This window comes from Pleurodeles waltl, chromosome 9 (genome assembly GCF_031143425.1).
Source record: "Pleurodeles waltl isolate 20211129_DDA chromosome 9, aPleWal1.hap1.20221129, whole genome shotgun sequence".
Taxonomy (NCBI): Eukaryota; Metazoa; Chordata; class Amphibia; order Caudata; family Salamandridae; genus Pleurodeles; species Pleurodeles waltl.
The window spans coordinates 695952874-695975214 of NC_090448.1; positions in this window are offsets into that span (position 1 = coordinate 695952874).

Here is a 22341-nt window from a genome sequence, read left to right on the forward strand (position 1 = left end):
GCTCCAGCAGTGGGCAGCATTTTGGTCCATCACAAATAATTTCTGAGATGATGGCATTTACTACAAATGGAGATAGCCCTTTGACTTCTCTTTTAAAATGGATGGCAAATGCCACATAGTCACAGAGGCCCGTCAAATAACAGCTATACTAGGCATTGCCAGTGATATTGCCTTGAGCAGTTCCTACGCCCTTGGCTCAAAGCCTACACTCCCATGGGGAGGAAAAAAAGGAAAAGAAAAGGGAGGAAAAAAGGGAAACCAAACCAAACCAAAGCAAGTAATCATACTTCACGCAAGGCCTACTAGATATAGCTGGGTCCCAAGCACCAGTAAAACTCCCTGAGAAGGAGAAAAGGGCGGTGACCACCTTCAACAGAGGTCATGAATGCAGGAGATAAATATTTACAGTAGAGAGATGGCTGTCGGGGCAGGAGAGAGATCCACAAACTCTCAGTGGCAGAAAGAGTCTTGCGAACAGGAACCATTCTGGTTGGCGGGACCTGGTCGAGTTATGAAGAGGGACCTCCTGCACACAGTGTATTGGAAGTGCAGGTGCCCCCTTAATACCCTTCAATGCTACTGCCTGTGTTTAAAGTTATTGTTGGGGAAGTTGGGAGGGGGTAGTTGCACCAGTTCCACCGCACTCTGTGCCTACTATTGTCTATAGGCACACCTACACCCAATCATTTCTCCCTTGCAAGCCACAAAAATACAATTAATCTCACTTGATGCAAGAGGGCAGAGTTCTCCGATTAAGCACAGCACCATTTGGGGCTCACTTGGCCACTCCACAACCAACATAATCTTCCTCCAGGAAACCTATCTACTCCGCAAAGATCAGGGCAAAAAAACACAGGGAGTACTCTATGGGATTCCATGCCTCAGGTACTAATAAAGAAAAAGGAGTTGCAATATATATCAGACGCAAGTTACTCTTGACAGTGTGACACACCCATGCAGACAAGGGGGGGTGATACCTCATCTTGGTGGGGGGTCCTTCAGAGGCAGACCCCTTACTATAGCTACAGTGTATGCACTTATCTCTGCCCAAGACTCTTGCCTCATTGACTTTCTGGAGAAACTAGTAGGAATAACCCAGGACAATATTGTTTTGAGGGGTGCCTTACCTCAGTGTGGGACCCTCCCCACAACAGGGAGGGCAGACAGGATGCCCATTCCTGGGCCTTCTCCAAAAGATTGAAATGGACAATGGGTGAGCTGGGCTTGTAGGATGTGTGGCGAGAACAAAACCCAACCTAGGTGGCCTTCACCTTTTATTCTAACATACATCACACACACTCTTCCAAATTGACTATATACTTCTAAGCAACTCCATTATAGGACTGACCTACTCCCCAGATACCAGACTCATTTCAGTGTTGTACCATGCACCAATGTTGGCCCAGTTTGACCTATGGTATTAAGGACCAGGGGAAACTGGAAACTGTACACATTCCTACTCAGGGACCTAGTCACCAAACATGATATAGGGCTACAACGTAATGAGTACTTTAAATACAATGAAGGGGCGGTGCCTCCTCCAAGAGTATGGGAAGCCTTTAACAATCATTAGAGGCTGCTTCAAAGTGGCAGCAGTGGAATACACACACCTATGCACACTAGGAGAGTGGAAATTAGAGGAAGAGATCCATGAATTAAAAGACAAAAGACTCCAGCAGCCATGAGCAACACTCAGTATGGCCAGAGGCCAATTACAAGTACACTCTACTAGTGAGGTGAAACTTTCACTTCTCCACTTTAAAAATTGCTTGTATATTGCAGGTGGCAAAGTTGGCACCCCTCTTGCCTGGCTCCTCTGGGGGAAATGAGAAAAAGGCTATGTCAGAGAAATCACAGCTTCCTCAGGGTCCCTGAAAGTGGACGATGTTGGAAAGGTGAAGGAATTCTGATCTTTCATGAGACTCTTTACAGAGGCTCCAACCACTCAATGGGGGTAGGGGAGGCTTTATTATGGGACATGCACTCTTCTCAACTCACAGACAAACAACAAGACTCCGTAGAGAGCCCAATCCTCCCAGAAGAGGTCAAGTTAGCTATTGAGACTCTTAAGCTGAATAAAACCCGTGGGTCAGACTGACTCACAGCTCAGTTCAATACAAAAGGTTCACGGCCCAACTGACCACAAAGCTCACAGCCCTGTTTAACCATTGTGCTGCTGAGGGAGCAGTGGCATCGACAATAGTTGAGTCGATTGTCACTGTGATACCAAAACCCAATAAAGACACCAGACACTGCATCCTATAGACCTATAGCCCTTCTGAAAATTGATGCAAAATTATAAATTAAGATCCTGGTGACCGGGGGGGGGCGTGGCCAGGATGGCGGCGAGAGCGGACGCCTAAAAAGGAGCTCCGCTCACGGGCCGCAATTATCCTGCAATTCCTCCGTTCCAAACGCTGAAAAATTGGAACAAACATCGTCCTCAATACGCAGGAAACATAGATGTCCCTGCAAAACTTCAAGAATCTACCTGCTCCGCGCACAGACTGCTAGCGAGGCTGTCCGGCCGAGGGGCGGAGACGGAGTGGAGACGCGTCGCAGAGCCACCTCGATGACTGCGCGGACCGCTGTTTGGACCAGATCGGAACGGGTCTGAGAGCTGCCGCGACCGGAGTGAAGAGACCTATACGGGCACCTCGGAGCAGGACGCGCTCTCCGGCATCGTGCCTCGCAAGGCTGCAGAGGTGGAGTTTTGGGCCCAAAACGGGTGCTGAGGATCACCGCGGTGGGAGTGGCGGGCTGCAAGCGTCCCCTCCATGGGATCGTTTGGCGTGGGGAAGTGGGGATCATGGACACTATCGGTCCCGGTCCCACGAACGCGCAGCAAAGACCCCCCAAATTAAGTACGTCCTTGGCGGCACTGGGCCACACGGTGCAAGCCTACGGTCCCGGCGGACACCTGCCCCTTCGCGCTGAGGGCTTGGATGTTGTGACACCCCCCCAGATGCTAGGAGACGCCTGTTCAGGAGTGCGAATATCCAGAGCACAGTAGCTCTCTCCCACACCAGAAACAACACGAATACGAATCCGGAAACCGCTTGTAGGAAAGTACCATCTTGCCTGGCATGTTACCCCCATATTTCACTGTATATATGTTGTTTTAGTAGTATGTGTCACTGGGACCCTGCCAGCCAGGGCCCCAGTGCTCATAAGTGTGCCCTGTATGTTACCTGTGTTATGACTAACTGTCTCACTGAGGCTCTGCTATCCAGAACCTCAGTGGTTATGCTCTCTCATTTTCTTTCCAAATTGTCACTAACAGGCTAGTGACCATTTTCACCAATTTACATTGGCATACTGGAACACCCTTATAATTGCCTAGTATATGGTACTGAGGTACCCAGGGTATTGGGGTTCCAGGAGATCCCTATGGGCTGCAGCATTTTTTGTGCCACCCATAGGGTGATCTGACAATTCTTACACAGGCCTGCCAGTGCAGCCTGAGTGAAATAACGTCCACGTTATTTCACAGCCATTTACCACTGCACTTAAGTAACTTATAAGTCACCTATATGTCTAACCTTTACCTGGTAAAGGTTGGGTGCTAAATTACTTAGTGTGTGGGCACCCTGGCACTAGCCAATGTGCCCCCACATTGTTCAGGGCAAATTCCCCAGACTTTGTGAGTGCGGGGACACCATTACACGCGTGCACTATACATATGTCACGACATATGTATAGCATCACAATGGTAACTCCGAACATGGCCATGTAACATGTCTAAGATCATGGAATTGTCACCCCAATGCCATCCTGGCATTGGGGAGACAATTCCATGATCCCCCGAGTCTCTAGCTCAGACCCGGGTACTGCCAAACAACCTTTCCCGGGGTTTCACTGCAGCTGCTGCTGCTGCCAACCCCTCAGACAGTTTTCTGCCCTCCTGGGGTCCAGCCAGGCTTGGCCCAGGAAGGCAGAACAAAGGACTTCCTCAGAGGAGGGTGTTACACCCTCTCCCTTTGGAAAAAGGTGTTAGGGTTTGGGAGGAGTAGCCTCCCCCAGCCTCTGGAAATGCTTTGATGGGCACAGATGGTGCCCATTTCTGCATAAGCCAGTCTACACCGGTTCAGGGATCCCCCAGCCCTGCTCTGGTGCGAAACTGGACAAAGGAAAGGGGAGTGACCACTCCCCTGACCTGCACCTCCCCTGGGAGGTGCCCAGAGCTCCTCCAGTGTGCTCCAGACCTCTGCCATCTTGGAAACAGAGGTGCTGCTGGCACACTGGACTGCTCTGAGTGGCCAGTGCCAGCAGGTGACGTCAGAGACTCCTTCTGATAGGCTCCTCCAGGTGTTGCTAGCCCATCCTCTCTCCTAAGTAGCCAAACCTCCTTTTCTGGCTATTTAGGGTCTCTGCTTTGGGGAATTCCTTAGATAATGAATGCAAGAGCTCATCAGAGTTCCTCTGCATCTCTCTCTTCACCTTCTGCCAAGGAATCGACTGCTGACCGCGCTGGAAGCCTGCAAAACTGCAACAAAGTAGCAAAGACGACTACTGCGACCTTGTAACGCTGATCCTGCCACCTTCTCGACTGTTTTCCTGGTGGTGCATGCTGTGGGGGTAGTCTGCCTCCTCTCTGCACTAGAAGCTCCGAAGAAATCTCCCGTGGGTCGACGGAATCTTCCCCCTGCAACCGCAGGCACCAAAGAACTGCATCACCGGTCCTCTGGGTCTCCTCTCAGCACGACGAGCGAGGTCCCTTGAACTCAGCAACTCTGTCCAAGTGACTCCCACAGTCCAGTGACTCTTCAGACCAAGTTTGGTGGAGGTAAGTCCTTGCCTCCCCACGCTAAACTGCATTGCTGGGAACCGCGTGTTTTGCAGCTACTCCGGCTCCTGTGCACTCTTCCAGGATTTCCTTTATGCACAGCCAAGCCTGGGTCCCCGGCACTCTAACCTGCATTGCACGACCTCCTGAGTTGTCCTCCGGCATCGTGGGACCCTCTTGTGTAACTGCGGGTGAGCTCCGGTACACTCCACTTTGTAGTGCCTGTTCCGGCACTTCTCCGGGTGCTGCTTGCTTCTGAGTGGGCTCTTTGTCTTGCTGGACGCCCCATCTGTCTTCTCACGCAATTGGCGACATCCTGGTCCCTCCTGGGCCACAGCAGCATCCAAAAACCCTAACCGCGACCCTTGCAGCTAGCAAGGCTTGTTTGCGGTCTTTCTCCACGGAAACACCTCTGCACGACTCTTCACGACGTAGGACATCCATCCTCCAAAGGGGAAGTTTTTAGCCCTTGTTGTTCTTGCAGAATCCACAGCTTCTACCATCCGGTGGCAGCTTCTTTGCACCCACAGCTGGCATTTCCTGGGCATCTGCCCACTCCCAACTTGATTGTGACTTTTAGACTTGGTCCCCTTGTTCCACAGGTACTCTTGTCAGGAAATCCATCGTTGTTGCATTGCTGGTGTTGGTCTTCCTTGCAGAATTCCCCTATCACTACTTCTGTGCTCTTTGGGGAACTTAGGTGCACTTTGCACCCACTTTTCAGGGTCTTGGGGTGGGCTATTTTTCTAACCCTCACTGTTTTCTTACAGTCCCAGCGACCCTCTACAAGGTCACATAGGTTTGGGGTCCATTCGTGGTTCACATTCCACTTCTAGAGTATATGGTTTGTGTTGCCCCTATCCCTATGTGCCCCCATTGCATTCTATTGTGACTATACATTGTTTGCACTGTTTTCTATTGCTATTACTACATATTTTGGTATTGTGTACATATATCTTGTGTATATTTGCTATCCTCATACTGAGGGTACTCACTGAGATACTTTGGCATATTGTCATAAAAATAAAGTACCTTTATTTTTAGTATATCTGTGTATTGTGTTTTCTTATGATATTGTGCATATGACACTAGTGGTACTGTAGGAGCTTCACTCGTCTCCTAGTTCAGCCTAAGCTGCTCTGCTAAGCTACCTTTTCTATCAGCCTAAGCTGCTAGACACCCCTCTACACAAATAAGGGATACCTGGGCCTGGTGCAAGGTGTAACTACCTCTTGGTACCCACTACAAGCCAGTCCAGCCTCCTACACCACTCTATCATTGACGATAAATCTTCAAGTGCCGATTAGACATGGGAATACAAATCTAGCCCAATAATAGTCACTAACCTTGTCGAGCTTAACTTTGGAAAACACTCCTGAGCAACCCCTATCCTGCATTCCCCATAAACGAAACCAAATGAATGTAACATAAAAAATGTGTTAATGCACATATAAACTGCAGGTACGTACATCGGCCCGCATAAGAGACCAGGGAGAAGCTCGATGCCCAACTGCAGTCTCTGCACAACGCGTACAGTAACAAAACTCGCTCTCCTGGACCCACAAGCAATAAACAGCGTGGAAAAAAATGCAAGTAAACATGGTTAAACCGAAGCCCCCGAGAGGACAATTTGAGGCGGGCACCAAGTCCCCGCCACCAGAGTCGAGTGCGGACACTGCAGCTGTTGCCCTGTGCAAAGTGACGAAAAATTTGGCTACCCACTCTATAAAATTCGACAAAGTTTTGCAGGCCGTGCTGGAAACTAAGACCTCTCTGGAAGCAAAAATCGACTCGGTGACAACGGAAGTCAACATTCTCAGAGCAGAACATTGCAAACTGGCGGAAAGGGTTACCACTAATGAGTCGGCTCGCTCTTGAAACGATCCACCCTAACATCAAAGACCTGAAAGCTAAACTCCAGCGTCAAGAGTCCGAAATAACAATGCTGCAAAACGTGCTGAGGACGCAGAGGGATTCTTGGGGTTCCTGGAACGTATAGAACTCGTAGATGCAGAAATGTTTCTGGAGCGCTGGCTAAAAGAGACTGGACTAACACAAAACACATCGCCTGTACTATCAGTGGAACAAACTCACCGGATCCCGGGAGGCCCACCACGACCGGGAGCTCCCCCTCGACCCTTGATTGTGAGATTTTTGAATTATCGAGACAGAGGCCAGATCCTACGTGAATTTCGGACCTTGGGCCCTACAGACATAGAAAACGCAAAAAATCACAGCCTACCAGCACTACACGGCAGAAGTCCAGTGCAAGCACACCACATTCACTAAAGCAAAACAAGTACTACGGGATAAAAACATATCCTACTCCCTCATGTTCCCAGCCAGACTACGAGTGGTGGACTGCGATAGGACTTACATCTTCCCGACCTCTGAAGATGTGTGGACATGGCTCCATGCTAAGAGTCTTGTGGATCCCACCGTTGAACATAATGAGCAAAAAGATTGGCACGTCCAACGCCCCCGCAGGAAGAGGAGGACAGGCATATGACCTGCGTCACGCCCATCTAAATCGCATGCAGCGGCCGAGCAAATACAAGCCATAAAAGAAACCAATATGTTCTCGGCAATACGCCCAACGCTCAACAATGAAACCAGCGTAACAGACTCAGACTCACCAGGAAGCCACAACAGTCCCCCCTCATCACCTTTGACCTCGCGCCCGACGTTCACGCCACGCTCGGCTGACGATCTCTAAAGCAACATAAAAACATTAGGACATCACAAGTCCTCTGGCTCTTGCGCTATGAGACCATCAATAAATAATACTCTAGGTTTATCTGATCTGACAATAACCATAGCTGTATATACCTGGTGGCCCACACGTGCTCGCCGGCTCTGCCTGGAAACACGCCCGGATGGCACTACTATAATGAATCTCATGCCGCAGGTAGTGTGACTTTGCTCAAAACAGTAGGAGAGTTCACAAAGGAAATGAAGATATCCGAATGGGCCGGTTTTGCGAGCCGCCTTCGCCTATATCCCAGCTGTGCCTCTTAACCCAAGAGGGTTACCGCATGGACCTCATTCGATTTATTGCTTATGTTGGCACCAGTTATGCCTGGTTGACCCTAATTATTGTAAGTTGTTTTTTTTTCTTTTTCCTTCTACTTCTTCCTTTTCAACTCTGTCACCATTATGTCTCAACTCCTGCCTCACCCGCTGATCCATAAAGAGCTCATTGCCCTTTTGGTGCTCCTTACCACTCTCACCTATGGGTAGAGTCGCGGTAGCCAAGATGATAGTCCTCCTGAGATTGCTATATTATTTTGCCGCATTGCCACTCGTGCTACCAAAAACTTTCTTTACACAATTGACCAGATTACTGACTGACTTGATCTGGGGAGGGAGATGCCATCGAGTGGCCTTAACCAAAACCTACCTTCCTCTTGAGAAGGGCGGGATGGGCGCACCACAGTTCGAAATATATTATGCAGCGGCACAAATACACTGGGTCATGACTTGGCTGAAAGATCCCCTCGGCCCAGAGAACAGCACCTTAAATGCAAGCATAGGGCATTCAGACGTGCTGAGATGGCTTCTTGGATGTGAAATTATCCTGCAACATAGTAATATCTTAATAAAAACAGCTGAACATGTTTGGCGCTGATATGTTTATACGGGAGCACGCGCTCCACTATACTCGTCCAAAATACCATTACTAGCTATACCGGGAGTAGACAAAATACGTAGTCGATTAGGCCTGGCAACCTTGATCACAAACGGTGTCCAGATGGTGGGTGACCTCTTCTAGGAGGGGCAGCTCCTCTCATACGAGGCTTTGGCAGGAACACACAATCTGGGCAGCAGTGAATTGATTGTATATGGAGCGCTACATCAGCTGATACGGAATACATGGAGAAATGTTAACAAGGAACCACAAATATCACCTGTCCTACATGAACTACTCCTGGGCTCGGGAATACAATCAGGTATCTCTTGGCTGTATAAGACTTTACAAGCCAGCCTAGAGGAAGCACAACTACAGGCCAAGTCCAAATGGGAAAAGGCCTTACAAACACCCTTCAATTCCCAAGCATGGTCCATGGCTCTCACAACCACACGTGAGATATCATGCAATGCCCTCTTCCGATACACCCAATTCAATTATCTGCATCAGACATATTTAACACCGGGCAGGATACAACGCATGTTCCCGCAAGCTAGCCCTAATTGCCCAAGATGTGGTAGCCCAACAGCTGATTTCTACCACATGACGTGGGACTGCCCATCGTTGCTCCGCATATGGCAAGATATTACTAAGCAAACCGCGGCTTGGTCCGGGCTGTCTCTGTCCCCTACCCCCAAATCCTGCATTCTGGGAATACGTAAAAGATGCAGCAAGGACAAACAGAAACACAGATGCGCAGACCTGGCATTCATTATATTCAAACGACTTATTGCAACACAGTGGAAGTCACCGAGCGCCCCCAACATACATCACCGGGCATCAGACTTATTGCGTTGGGCTACTGCGGAAGTACAATCAGTACACACACTATGCGATAGGGGGGTGGTGGTTAAAGGAATAGAAATATGGGACTCCTTTGTAGAACAGTTGAAGGGGAAAGATGATGCCTGCCCCCCTTGACCCGTATGAGCAACATCGAACCAGGTTCCTTGATTACTGCCCAATAAGGTTGATCGCTTCACGATGCCAGCGCGATGTCCCACCCAGACACTGAAAACACGTGAAAACACAGATAAATAACATGGTTGCAACACATTGTGCTGCATGGATCTCTCATCCCCACATTGCTCCCCCTTGTTGTATCACAGGCTCTGCGGCCTAGCACCCTTTACTCCTTCTCCCGCCCCCTGTCCCGCCTCTCTCCCCAATAACCACTAGAACTCCACGTACTTCCCCAAGGTGACCCCTCCTCTCTCTATCATTTTTCCTTTCTCTCCTTTATACATTTAAGAGTGTAATATTAACTCGCATTTGTTTTAAGTTTGAATATGCATTTGATCTGTCAACATACTGAGATGGGTGCAGAAGCGCCCACTGCAAGTTTTGCAACTTAATGCATTGAGATAATAGTGTTCTGTAATCGCTGCACTGCAAATAATCTTAATAAACAGATTTAAAAAAAAAAAAAGTTCCTGGTGACCGCCTCAATAAACTGCTTCCTACATTGATACATCCGGACCAGAACAACTCCATCCAGGGTTGACAGGAACATGATAATGTATGGGTGACCATCCACCTGGTTGAGAAAGCCACACTTGAAAAGATACCTGCAGTGTTGCTTTTGCTTGATGCCAGAAAGTCCTTCAACCTGGAGGTTTGGAACTTCCTGCAACTCACGTTCCAGAAAATGGCCCAACATTCCTGTGGATTATATTTTCCAAGTGTGCAAATCATCTTGAAAGAGTCACTCTCACTGGGTGTCCAGCTAGGCCCTTCCGACTCTTTAAGGGTACCAAACAGGGTTGCCCTCTGTCACCTCTTCTCTTCACCCTTTTCATAGAACCAGTAGTGTGCTTAGTGTTCCAGACATTGAAAGTGGCGATTGAATTCCGCTCATGGGAATTGAAGATTTCTCCTATGCTGGTGCATGCCTTGGACACTAGGTTACCCACGCACCTCGGTTCAAGCAGTATTGGCCATACATGGGGACTTTCAGAGAGTTTCTGGCTACAAGGTCATTCTTGACAAATCAGAAATTTTAAATCTGACACTCAAGACCAGAGAACTGGCTGAACTGTCCCCTTGCTTCCCCTTTTGTTAGGCCTGATCCTTCATTACATATCTTGAAGCACGACTCATATGGCAGGTCACAAAACATTTTGCAGCAAATTACCCCCCTTCCCTCGACCTTTACAAAGGATCAGCAACCTGATGCTTTCCCGGTTCGGTCTATGCTATCAAAATAAATATATACTCCCGCACCTACTATACTTAATTCATGCACTTCTGATGTGACTCAACCCTTAAAGTAAATCCAGCGTAAGTTGATGACCTTTATCTAGAAAGGTACGGCCCCAAGACCTTCTCCAATACTTATGACCCAACTCCAGCGGGCTGGAGGGTTGGCAACCTCTAGTGGTGAGCATTACAATGCAGCCACACAACTGTGGGTGGTGGTGGATTTGTCCACTATGTTTTCAGAGCACAATCGGTGGCAGATGGACCACATCATAGTCTGCCACCCCTATGGGATTTGGTGTGGCTTGAGAAACATCACAGACCACCTAACAACTATCTCAGCACCACAGGTTTGACACCATTAAGCACATGGGATAAATATGTTAAGGCACATGGCCTGGTGTACTATCCATCCCCTGCACACCAATCAACTTCAACTTTGTTTTTCCCACCTGCCCCGGATAGCCACTCCTTCTTTATCAGGAGGGAGGGGGGGTTGCAAAAGGATCATTGATATCTATGGCTAATGTGCTCAAAACCTTTCAGCAGTGTAGAACCATGTACAATACCGCGTCACACACACACTCGTCCACGCAAGAGCCACTACAGCAAAAACTCCCTTCAAACTGATTGCCACTCAGGCATGATCTCAGCAATATATAAACTTCTGGCATATGAGACTCCACACACATGGCAACAAACACTGGGTACAGTGGTTGAGCCTAAGTGATGGGACAAGCTACACAGAGACATTCACACTCCTCTGCATCCACTCGTGGACAGGACATGCACTGTAAATTCTGGTTCAGCTGCCACTACAATCTGCATAGACTATACTGTATGTACCACAATGCTTCCCCTAGTTGCTGGAAGGCTGCAGCGTTCTCAGTGAAGCACTTCACATATGGTGGGACTGCCCGTTAATTAGACTTTATCTTGGAGAGGTCTCAACTACTTCAGAAGGTGTTAACCCTTCTCTATTCCAGGTACCTTGAGGTGATGCTATTGGGCCTGAAATACCCTGCTTTAACTTGCTTGACTAAAAAAGAATTGCACATGTGCCTACAATGCCTGTCAGTGGCAAAACATACATTAGCTCACCAATAGAGAAAGGCAGAAATCTCACCAGCCATACATTGGCACCAACGAATATGAACGATGCTAGCCTTGAAGTGCTTGATGAGCAACATTCTGGGATCACATATAGCATTTGAATTTAAATGGAAGCCTTTGGTCAGACAACTGAGTGAGGGGACACCTAGCGTGCCCCTCCGTCCACATTGGATGGCACTAGACCTCTTCCCCTGATGGGAATGGGATGAACCACGACATTCAACCGTAAACTGCAATCACTATGAGCTGGCCATCCAATGATAATGTCGTAGTTGGACTCTTGCTCTGGGCAAGACTGCTGGTTTAAGGATGACACCACTTATGTTTGTAGGTGACTATGCCAATCCTACAACAACTCGCAACTGTCATCCCAACTCTCCCGGCTCACAAGCAGCACCCCACCAGAAACCCAAACAGTATAAGGTGATTTGTGGCAGCCTTTACGCATAACCCAAGAGTGTGACATCTCAGGGAGTGTTGTGGTTAAACAGAGATTACCCCTTTCTCACATAAACACCATGTCTCATTCAAATACAGGTAATGAAGGATATGCAGTAAAGTTTCAATAAGTTTTATTTTAGCAAAACTGCAATCTGCAATAAGTTGCATGGGCTGCAATAATTGGGAAAATGAATAGTGCATGAAACAGAATGGTACAGACAAGAGTCCTTAATAGAAAGACCACCACCATCTTGCGATATCATGAAATGATATGTGAAATATGTCCTAATACCCTAGCATAATGAGCCTAACCTCTGACCTAGAAGAGAGCTAGGTGTGATAAACATAATCTGTCAATGCCATGTCCATGAGAAGAGCCCCCAAACCCTTGTTACCTTGGAATGAGGTCTCTAGCTCAGACTCTGTAAGGACACGAAGATTGCGTCAAGACGACGTGCAGCATCAATAGCAGCAATGGCATCTGGTTGGAATCCCTCTGACTATCTGTTTAAGTGAGGAATATTTATACAGATCTGCTTGGACCCCTGACGTAGGTCTGTTCCCAAACAATAGATAATGAGACATGCTTGGGACGGTAATTTATATAAACAATTCTCTCGAAAGCATGAAGAGGGAAAGTACCTAATGTGAACACCTACAGTTTGTTGCTTGATATTGACACCTTAGCGCGGTGGCACTAATAACGCAAACTAAAACATGGGCCTAACTAAAAACAAGGCAGCCATCTTAAAAGATTTAATTAAATAAATGCGCTAAAACAGAGCAAGCTAAGTAGGGTAAAAGTTACTAGGTGACAGGGACACGAGTATGCAAGCCAAAGGCTAAGCTAACTCCTGTATCCCATTAAAACATCTAGGATTCACTACACCCTCACCATCGCCATAACAAGTATGACACCATAACTTGAAGTCACCAAACGTGAATAAATCCAAATGCCAAAAATGCTCTGGACTAAAAAGCTAAAAGCATAAAAACTAGATACAAAATCACATTTAAAAATGTGTTAAAATCAATAGCTAAAAAACATACAAAGAGATATAGGCCCTCATTATGACATTGGCAGTAAATCCTGCTTATTGGCGTGGTGACGGCTTCCATCATACCGCCGCGGTGGTGAATATCCGTTTGCCATATTATGACACACACACACCAGTCGGACAGAATACAGCCACATACACAAATCCGCCAGCCCAAAGGTCAGTGATAAAGTGGCGGTCCAAACACCCATACCGTTACGCCAACAGAACAATGTCCACCACATTATGACCCACAAATCACCATGGCGGACATTTAACAGCGGTAAACCAATGGTGGTACATAGCGCCATGCTCAGAATGGACACCCACATATAAAACAACACTACATTGTCCAATGCGAAAAACACACACCTGACACTCATACACACACCCATAGCACTATATAAAACACACACCCACAGTACCCACAACCGTTTACAAACAACAATTACTGCCAGGAGATTGACACGAACAGCACAGAGACAACTAGACACACACACCACTTACACCCATACACCCCTCACGCACCCCACATCACACACCCCACCACATTACTCAACACACTCTCACCAACACACACCACACAACACCCATGTCCCCACAAAGGCACCCCCGTTTCACTCATGAGGAGTTAAGGGTCATGGTGGAGGAAATTGTCAGGGTAGAGCCACAGCTGTTTGGAGCACAGGTACAGAAAATATCCATTGCCAGGAAGATGGAGCTATGGAGGAGAAAAGTGGACCGGGTGAACGCCATGGGACAGCACCCAAGAACAAGTGGCGACATCAGGAAGAGGTGGAACAACCTATGGGGGAAGGTACGTTCCATAGCAGCAAGGCACCACCTCGCCATACAGAGGACTGGCGGTGGACCCCCACAGCTCACAGCATGGGAGGAGCAAGTCTTGGCATTATGCATCCTGAGGGACTCACTGGAGTAGCCGGAGGACTGGACACTGGTAAGTCAACATATCCTACTTATCACCCCCCATACCTGCATGCCATCTCACACCCTCACTCCATCACTCCACTCCATCCTACACATTGCAGCTACACATATGACTAACCACAATGCCGAGCCCTGCATGCCATACCAATGCATGGACAGCCCTCCCAGCCCTGCATGGACACCCATCACCAAAGCATGCACAGCATAGGGGAACTAACAATCACACAGTACATCCCCATACACAAACAAAGGTGGCAGGGCCACAGCAACGATAGAGGGGAAGCCAGGGATGTACAATATGTCACAGACATGAAGCATAATACATCACGTACACCCCCACAGGTGCCCCAGCCAATCTCAGCGGAGAGGAGGTGCCACGTCAAACCAGTCCCCCAACAGAAGATGCCCCCAGTGATGACAGTAACTCTGGACTTCAGGATCTGGACCAACAACCTGGCACATCAGGGACCACTGGACAGCCGGTCACCCAAGCCCACTCATAGTCCACCACAGAGCCTCCCCCATCAGGATCCAACACCACAGCACCCCCCAGCGTACCCACACCTCTGTCCCCAGGACACGTCAATCAGCAGTGTGCCCACCTGTACAGGGACCCCACACCTCATACCCAAGACAATCAGGGACCTGGGGTCAGTGGGCACACCGTTCAGGGGACAGAGGCACAGGGGAACAGGGACACTGAGAGGACTGCTGTGTGCCAGGGGGAGGACAAGACCAGGGAACCGACTCTCCAGGAGGCACTGTCCGAGATCTTGGGAGCCTACCAACATTCCCAGGACACGATGGACCAGATCCTTGACAACGTGCAGGAGAACAGGCGGCTGTCGAAGGGACAGTATCAGGGGATCAGGGAGGACTTGCAGGCCATTAACACGACCCTGATCTCCATAGTAGGGGTGCTGGCAGACATGGCCAACATCATGAGGAAGGCAACCGCACAGCAACGGGCCCCTACCACTAGCCAGTCCATTGACCAGCCCTCCACCTCCGCTGCAGCTAGTGGGCAGGAGGCCCCGCCACAGGACCCACAGGCCACCAGCACCCCTCCTCCTGCAGAAGGTGAGCCACCCCACAAACGTTTGCTGCGTAACAGACAGAAGCCAGAGACACTTGCCAACACCACCACCAGGAAATGATTTTCCCCCTTGTGTCCCACACTGTCACCTTGTCCACTTAGAACTGGCTTTACTCCCCTTCCTATGGCCTCTTGGACACTGGAGCTGTGCTACAAACAGACTGGAACAATACCCTGGACTTTCCTCCATCATCACCCCATTCCATTGCACTTTTCCCTCAATTTCATAGCACTACAATAAACACCCTTGAGCACAACTTGACTACTAGTATTTTATGTTTTGAAAATGTGCATTTGTGGAAACAGGCATATTTAGTGCAAATGATCTGAACACTGTGAGAGCACAGAAATAAGGACCTGTAGCTGTCTGTAGTCAGCACATCAGTACATAGTTGTTATATCACCAACATCTGCAAAATGACAAGCCATATGTGACAGTAAGTTGAGATGCAAAGGAAGTTAATGTCATCATGCTACAGCCACACAGAATACATCAATAGTCATAGGAATGGTCAGTTACACTGTCTCACCTGTGTGTCATTAGAAGTACTGATGTTCTGTTGTCCTCATCCTCATCCTCAGCCTCTGCATCCTCATTGTCCTCAGGGTCTACTGCTGCCACAGGGGCATCTCCAGTCTCTTCCTCCTGCAGAAAGGGTACATGCCGTCTGAGGGCCAGGTTGTGCAACATGCAGCATGCCACTACTATCTGACAGACCTTCCCGGGTAAGTAGCACAGTGATGCTCCTGTCAGATAGAGGCACCTGAACGTGGCCTTCAGGAGGCCGAAGGTCCTCTCGAGGATCCTTCTGGTTCACCCCTGTGCCTAATTATAACGTTCCTTTTTCCCAGTCCTGGCATTCCTCACAGGGGTCAGCAGTCATGATAGGTTTGGGTAGCCAGAGTCCCCTGCAAGTATTGAGGGATAACATTTAGCATCACACAATGCTATAAGGATGACACCTGAAGGCATACACCAACATACAGTGGGTGGGGACCAAGGCTTACCTATTAGCAACACCCTGTGCCTCTGTAGTTGGGCCATCATATTTGGGATGCTGCTATTCCTCAGAACAAAGTCATCATGCACCAACCCAGGATACTGAGCATTGACGTGGGAGATGTACTGGTTCGCCAGGCACATCATTTGCACATTCAGTGAGTGGAAACTCTTACGATTCCTGAACTCCTGTTCATTCTGGCGGGGTGGGGACAAACACAATATGTGTCCTGTCTATCGCCCCAATAATATTGGGGATATGGCCCATTGCATAGAATCCGGCATTCACAGTGGCCAAATCTTCCACCTGGGGGAAAGAAATGTAGCTGCACATGTGTTTTACCAGGGCAGACAAGACTCTTGCCAGCATGATTGAGAACATTGGCTGTGACATTCCTGCTGCCAAGCCCACTGTCACTTGGAAAGAACCCATTGCCAGGAAATGGAGCACTGATAGCACTTGCACAAGAGGTGGGATCCCAGTGGGATGACGGATAGGAGATATCAGGTCTGGCTCCAATTGGGCACACAGCTCAGATATTGTGGCCCTTTCCAGTCTAAATGTGAGGATAATGTGCCTGTCCTCCAGTCTAGCCAAGTCCACAAGGGGGCTGTACACGGGGGTATGTCTTCACCTCCTATTCATCCACAGCGGTAGGTATCTAAGGGACACAAGAGTAAGTAGGCTGTCACAATATGAACAATGGAACCACAACTGCAGTGTACATAGTGCATTTATGTTATGGGATAGTGGGAATAGCAAGGTTTGTGCTAATTTAGGCTGTGACGTAGTTAATGCCTATATGACCATTGTCCTCCCCCATGAAATGGCGACCGCCTGTCCTGTATGTAGGGACAGATAGAAGTGAGGTAATTCCGCTGACGTTGGGCATCGTGGCGAAAGGCGGTCTTGCACCGCAGTGCAATTCCTCATTGCATAATATGGGGCTTTTTGGAGTACAGTGGCCAATGGGGATCTGCGCCGGAGGTGGCGGTATACACTGCCGCAAACGTGACCACCATTTTCTATCTGATTCCTCACTTGTTTCCTGACCTTCAACAGGAGAACACCTACACTGCGTGTGCTGCTGTGACCTGTGTCTGGAACCTACCATGGCCCGTGTGACCGGGGAAAGAGCCCCTGCCTTCACTTCGGAGGAGTTGGAGCACCTGGTGGATGGGGTCCTACCCCAGTACAGACTGCTGTATGGGCCTCCAGATCAACAGGTGAGTACACTTTGGGCACAATGCACGTGGGAAGAATGCACGGAGATGTGTGTGCAAGCATCGTGTCATTGGGGGGGTGTCCTGTGGTGCTGTACATGGTGTGCGCTGGGCGATGTTTGTGCTAATGGTGATGGAAACGGGATTGGTAGGCCATATGTGTGACAGGCTAGATTGTATGGTTAATGGTGTTCTTCTGTCTGTATTACCTCTGCAGGTCAGCGCTCATCAAAAGAAGGGATTATGGCGTGCCATCGCCAAGGACGTGCAGACCCTGGGGGTCTAAGGCAGGGGCAGCACCCAGTGTCGGAAACGGTGGAAGGACCTGAGACGCTGGGCACGAAAGACCATGGAGGCCCAGCTGGGGATGGCCTCCCAACAAGGAAGGGGTGCCCGTCGCATCTGACCTTCCTGATGGCCCGTATACTGGTGCTGGCCTACTCAGAGCTGGATGGGCGCGTGAGGGAATTACAGCAGCCACAAGGAGGGGAGTACAATGGCCATTATTAAAACATTTTTCAGATGGGGTGGGATATGGGTGGTGGATGTGAGTTAGTGGGTGTCCCTAAGGCCAGGCCAGACATTGCAGCGTGAGTCAACTCTAGGGTAATAGGTGTATAGCAAATGCAGGTAACCTAGCTTGTTAGCATTCCATTTCAGTCAGGGCTTTGTGGATACCAGGAGGGGTGCAGCTGGTGGTGTGTGGCCCCTCATCTTGCCGTGGCATCTAGCCAAATCACTGGCAGTGCTATGCATAGTGCTCAGGCCTGATCCCTGTGCAGACTGTGCTGTGCAAGCCAACTGTGGTGTTGGTGCAGTAATTGACCCAGTGTTTCCTTTCTCTCTCTCCCCCCCTTTTGTCTTCTGTCATTCTGTCCGTGTGTGCATTAGTGTCATCTGGCGGAGGAGCAGGGGCACGGGCAACAGAGGGAGCTGCATCCCACAGGACCCTGGAGGCAGAGTTCACCGACGCCGAGGGAACCTGACGGCAAGGGTGAGGGGAGCACCACGGCGGAGACAGGAGGTGACAACACAGACTCAGATTCCTCCTCCGATGGGAGCTCCCTGGTGGTGGCGGACACCTCTGTGACCACCCCAGCTGCAGGTACAGCCACCACCCCATACCAGCACCACCCTCCCAGTAGCTCACCTAGGAGAGTGGGCTTCTCCTTCGCCCCAGGCACCTCAGGCCCTGCCCCAGTGAGCCCTGCTGCACTGAGTGAGGAGGGTATTGACTTTCTGAGATCTATCTCTGTACGGCAGTCAACCATTGTGAATGCCATCCAGGGGCTGGCATCCCAGATGCAGCAGTGCAATGCATTCCTGGAGGGCATCCATGGTGCATTTGCGGACCAACATAAATCGATGCCTCCTCTCTGATGGCAGCCATTGTCCCAGTTTCTACCACCCCCCTCCAGCTACCACTTCCCAGTCCCAGTCTCCTGAACCCCAACCCATTCCATGCACACATACAGACGAGCCTGCACACAAGACAACACGCAAGAGTGGCACAGGCAAACACTCAAGCAAACACCAGACATTTGCAGACACAACCACATCCACTGCCTCCACTCTCTCCCCCCTCCTCCTCCTCCACCTCCCTCCCAGTCATGTCCACACTCACACCTGCATGTACTGCATCAACATCCACCACCAGCATCACCACACCAAGCAGCACACACACCTCACTAGCAGACACCTCCACAACATCCATGCATGCTTCCCCTGTGTCCTCTCCCACCCTGCCTGTCCCCCTCCTAAAGGACACAAATGCAAAAACTCTCACACACAACAGCCATCCACCTCACATAAGCATACTGCCCATGCACCTGCACCCAAATCCAGCAGACATACACCTCCTACAACCACTCCCTCAACCTCCACTCCCATCCCTCCTCCCTCATCCTACCCCACCATCCCTGAGAAGCTTTTCCTTGCCCAACTTGACCTGTTCCTCCCCCTCCAGCCCATCCTGCCCCTAAGAACAGGGTCCCAATGACCCAGCCCAGCACCTCAGCCAAACAGTCCACGCGGACAGTGGTGGCACCACCTAGTCGTGGTGGCAAGTCAGTGAAGGATCCCACTCCACCAGCCAAGAAGGGGAAGAAGCCTGCACCTCCTGCTTTGAAGGGGAAGAAGCCCTGGACTCCTACCCGGGAGGGTAAGGATTCCACACCTCATGCCATTAAGGGGAAGAAGCCCTCGACTCCAGCGGAGGCTGTCAGGGTGATACCTCTACCACCACCAGTGGTCACAGGGCCCCCACTGCCAGCTGAGGAAGTGCATGCCTCACCACCAGCAAAGGCTGACCAGGAGGCACCCACATCTGCCACCAAAGATCAGCCCTCGCCACCGGCAGAGGCTGCCCAGGAGGCACCTCCATCTGCCACCACAGTTCAGCCCTCACCACCAGCAGAGGCTACCCAGAAGGCACATCCATCTGCCACCACAGTTCAGCCCTCGCCACCAGCAGAGGCTGCGCAGGCGGCACCTCCATCTGCCACCACAGGTCAGCCCTCCCCACCAGCAGAGGGTGCCCAGGAGGCACCTCCATCTTCCACCAAAGTGCAGCCCTTGCCACCAGCAGAAGCCATGTAGGCCACCCTCCAAGGGCTGCTGAATGAGGGGCCCCCTCCAGAACTTGTGAGAAAGTCACCCACTCCAGAGACTGTGGCCTTGCACTCCCCAGGACAGAGAACTGGGCATGGAGCCCCCTCCAGAACCAGTGGGAAAGTCACCCACTAGAGGTACTGTGGCCTTGCACTCCTCACGACAGAGAACTGGGCATGGAGCCCCCTCCAGAACCAGTGGGAAAGTCACCCACTAGAGAGACTGTGGCCTTGCACTCCCCAGGACAGAGAACTGGGCATGGAGCCCCATCCAGAACCAGTGGGAAAGTCACCTACTAGAGAGACTGTGGCCTTGCACTCCCCAGGACAGAGAAAGGGGCATGGAGCCCCCTCCAGAAGCAGTGGGAATGTCACCCACTCCAAAGACGGTAGCCTTACAGTCCCCTGGACAGAGAAATGGGCATGGAGCCCCCTCCAGAACCAGTGGGAAAGTCACCCACCTGAGATACTGTGGCCCTGCACTCCCCAGGACAGAGAAATGGGCATGGAGCCCTCTCCAAAACCAGTGGGAAAGTCACCCACTAGAGAGACTGTGGCCTTGCCCTCCTCAGGACAGAGAAATGGGCATGGAGGCCCCTCCAGAACCAGTGGACTTTTTCACGTATTTGGCGGAGGTGCCCCCCACCACCCAACCCCCTGAGGTGCCTGCCCACATGCAAACTGATGCCCCTGCAGAGTTCTATCCGGATGGAGTCAGGATTCAAGTTGAGCCTTGGACTGTGGCCATGTGGGCCCTCAGTACATTGTGCTGGGCAATGGCTCTTTGTGTACATTTGTACATATCTGTTTCACGTACAATTGGATTATTTATTAACTGTTGATATCAATACATTCACCTTAGTGCATTCTTGTTGTCCTTGAATTATTCTGCTGTGTATCATGTGCCATTGTTTTTCGTGTGCAGGTGGTCGTGTGTATGGTGTGTGTGTGTGTCGGGTGTGTGTCTTGCGTGTGTGTCACTCTCATTCTCCTCCCTCCCTCCCTTGTGTGTTAGGTGGCTGTACTCACCATCATCATCTTCGTCGGCGTTGGTGTTCCAGGTGGAGCACTGATGTAGAAGAGCATCGGAAAGACTTACAGTTCGTGTTCCATGGCGGTGTTGTTCTTCCCTGTGTCTCCGATGGTGAGTCCTTTCTCTTCTGTGATGCGTTTCCGCCAGGCTTTTGATGGTGTTGGTACCGCCCCGGAAAATGTGGCAGATTGATGTGTCTTAATATGGTGGGCGGTACTTTGTCTTCCGCCTGGCTGTTGACAGCTACCGCTGTGGTGAGTGGTGTTAACACCCTTGTGGTTGGTATGGTAAATTGGCTGTCTATGGGAGTTCTCACCGCCATGGTCATAATTTGGCTGTAATTACCGCCAGCCTGTTGGCGGTATTACCGCCACTTTATCACTCACCCCCAGGGTCATAATGAGGGACATAATGTCAACCATGACAAGCACAGCAGGCCAAAGTAATGGCATCAAATACCAACTTTGAATTTAGTATAAGCCAATCATCAAATCTTTCTAACAATAGTCATGATCTTGAAGAGCATCTTTGAAGCCATCAAATGGAAGGGACCTCAGGAAAGAGGCCACATCATCAGATGTTAGATCGATCACACGATGGGCAGACGGATCCACAGAGCAGTAGTTTGTAGTAGCCTCTTCTGCAGGTCCACCTGCAGTAGTGGCATCCTCCATAGTGCAGAGAGCCAACTCGCTCAACAAGTGACGGCTCCTAAGTGGCCTTGCAAATCAGCCTTAGTCTCAAGGGGCATGACCGTGAATGAACCCTCATCGGGGACATCAGCAGTTCTTGGTCCACAGGAGGCACTGGCATAACAGCAAGACACACTGTAGGCAAGTGTTCAAAGAGGCACCATACGCAGCGAAAGACTGGCTGCACGCACCATAGGAGTGGTCGGAATGACAACGACAAATCACGCTCCAATTCCTCCAGCAAAGAAGCATCGAAGACCTGAACCATGCGTTCACGGCACAGTTGAGCTTGTGGCAGCAGCTCCATTGCTTTGTGTAGCTGGAAAGACAACCACTGCGAATCAAAAAAATAGCAGTAACATTCCGTCAATCAATGCCACAATTATAGGAATGCCGCCAAACACACTTGAAAAGAGTGAATGGATGGCCGATGGGATGACTCCTAAGACAGTCTGGAAGATGGACACAAATCCAG